The sequence below is a fragment of the Elephantulus edwardii genome, unplaced genomic scaffold, assembly GCF_000299155.1.
Source record: "Elephantulus edwardii isolate Elephantulus edwardi_28Jun2011 unplaced genomic scaffold, EleEdw1.0 scaffold00040, whole genome shotgun sequence".
NCBI lineage: Eukaryota > Metazoa > Chordata > Mammalia > Macroscelidea > Macroscelididae > Elephantulus > Elephantulus edwardii.
In genome coordinates, this window is record NW_006399790.1 from 11523151 (window position 1) to 11525734 (window position 2584).

Consider the following 2584-nt stretch of genomic DNA (forward strand, 5'->3'; position numbering starts at 1 on the left):
TTCTGTATTGAAAAGGGGATGAAGGCAAAAATCGCTGGTATAGCATAGTTTTGTCAGTAGAGAGGAATGTGAGGGATTGGGAAATGTTCAATGGGGTCTCAAAAGTACAAGGTGATAATGGGCATAGAATAATGGTATTCTACTGTAGAAAATATATTGTATATGGGTGGTTGTATAAGACACAAGGTCGTTATGTGCCGTCGAGTCTTTTGCGACTCAAGGTACATGAATGAAATACAACATATATGAATGATTGTATAAAACAAAATACATGTAAGAACATTGTTTTTGTGTCAGAGAGCTGGACAATGACTAAAAATGATAGGAGTGAAATCAAAGCTTTGAGATGTGGTTCTGGAGAAAAGTATTGAACATACCATGGACCGCTAAAAGAGTGAAAAGACCTGTTCTAGATAGGGTGAAACCAGGCTGTTGCTTAAAGGCAATGATTTTGAAGTTCCATCTCATATTTTGGGCATGTTGCCAGGAAGGAACAGTCCTTGGCAAAGGACATCATGCTTGGAAGGGTGAAGGGACAGCACAAGAGACAGAGACTCTGAATGAGATAGATTGACTCAGTGATTGACTCAGTGACTGAGGATGGGTGTGCCAGTGACAATGAAACTGGCTCTAGGTGAAGCAGGGTTCAGACCTGTTGTACATAGGGTCGCTATTTTTCATAGGTGACTCGAGCGCACATAACAATATCACATTTAAAAACACAATGTATTTTTTCCTCACCCCTCTTTGAGTTCTTGGAGCCAACTTCCTTCCCTCTTCTTGGCCTCTGCCGCCGCCTAGCTCCAGGTACATCAGACATCATGGGCTTCAGAGACTTCAAGACTGCTGCCGGCTTCCAAGTCCTCAACAATTACCTGGCCGACAAGAGCTACATGAGGGGTATGTGCCATTGCAAGCAGATGTGGTGGTGTTTGAAGCCATCTCCAGCCCCCCACCTGCTGACCTGTGACATGCCCTACATTGATATAATCACATCAAATCATACAAGAAGGGAAAGGCCAGCCCGCCAGTAGTGAAGAAAGCGTTGGACAAGTACGGCCCTGCTAATGTGGAAGACACCTCAGGAAGTGGAGCTGCAGACAGTAAAAATGACGATGACATTGATCTCTTTTGATCTGAGGAGGAGGAGGAAATGGAGGAAACAAAAAAGCTAAGAGAAGAATGTCTTGCATAGTATGAATCAAAGAAAGCCAAAAAACCTGCACTTGTTGCCAATATTACTAGACGTGAAGCCTTGGGATGATGAGACCAACATGGCAAAACTGGAAGAGTGTGCCATAAGTATTCAGGCAGATGGCTTGGTCTGGGGCTCTTCCAAGCTAGGACCAGTGGGATATGGAATTAAGAAGCTTCAGATATGGTGTGTAGTTGAAGATGATCAAGTTGGCACAGATATGCTGGAGGAACACATAACTGCTTCTGAAGACTATGTGCAGTTCATGGATGTGGCTGCTTTCAACAAAATCTAAAGTCCATCTGCATCCAACAATAAAAACCTAAAAAACAAAAACACCACAACACAATATATATGAATGATTGTATACAAACCATTTTTTTAAAAAAAACAAAAATACAAACCCAAGTTAATGGTTTTGCTTTTGTACCTCAATTAATTTCTTAATTTGGATGGTCATTTGTATAATTTCTTGAGTTTTGTAATAAATAATTTTAAAATAGGAAGGTAAAGCTTTAAATATAAAGGCTTATTTGCTTGAGTACTTAATGTGATCTAATGAAACTGACTTATCATTTCATGTCTACATATATATCTTATATATTTTAGAGTTGTTTGTTATTGAGGAACTGTGTGTGTGTGTGTGTGTGTGTGTGTGTGTATGTGTAAGAGAGAGAGAGAGTTTGTGCGGACTGAATAAAACATTTGATTACAGCTTAAGTCATGTGACTTCATAAAATGTCCATTTATGTTCCATTTATTCAAGCCGGGGAAGTGGGGAACCTATATCAACATCATCTTGTTTCTCAAGATTCTAATTATTTCTTCTAAGACTTTGAACATAATACTGTGGACTGAAACAGCTTAGAGAAAAACATTTTAAATACCATCTGCAAAGTCTTCTTTGAATTTTAACATTCTACAGGAAGACAGCATAAAAATCTGAACAGAAGCACCCAATAAAATGAGGAACCAATTATGCATCTTTATCAATTTCACTTTTCATCTCCCTCAATTATAAAAACACATTATGGAACAGATTACTCAACAAGCCAAGGAAACAAAATGGAAATGTGGTTAAATTGCAAATATCCTCTGAAAATCTTCATGTATCTTCTGATGGAGAATTTTAAAATATATCTTGCAATCTGACTTAGGTATAACCTTTATTTATTTTGTATTTTATTTTTTAATGATGGTTTGCTTTGAGAAAGAAACAGTTTATAAGATGAATATGAAATATGCTTTATTTCCCTAGTGGTTATATACATATATGTTTCCTTCTATTTATGAGATAGTTGTTACAGATTTAAGGTCAAAATATATAGTAGAAGAATGGAGGGGTTTTTTGGACTTTGCCAACAGAATTATTATTTAAAAATCCTTTTC

At 37.4% G+C, this 2584-nt stretch overlaps 1 pseudogene; it reads left to right on the forward strand.

Annotated features, from left to right (window-relative positions):
• The first annotated feature begins 821 nt into the window (after positions 1-821).
• On the forward strand, positions 822-1490 carry LOC102864685 (annotated as a pseudogene).
• The last annotated feature ends 1094 nt before the right edge of the window (positions 1491-2584 follow it).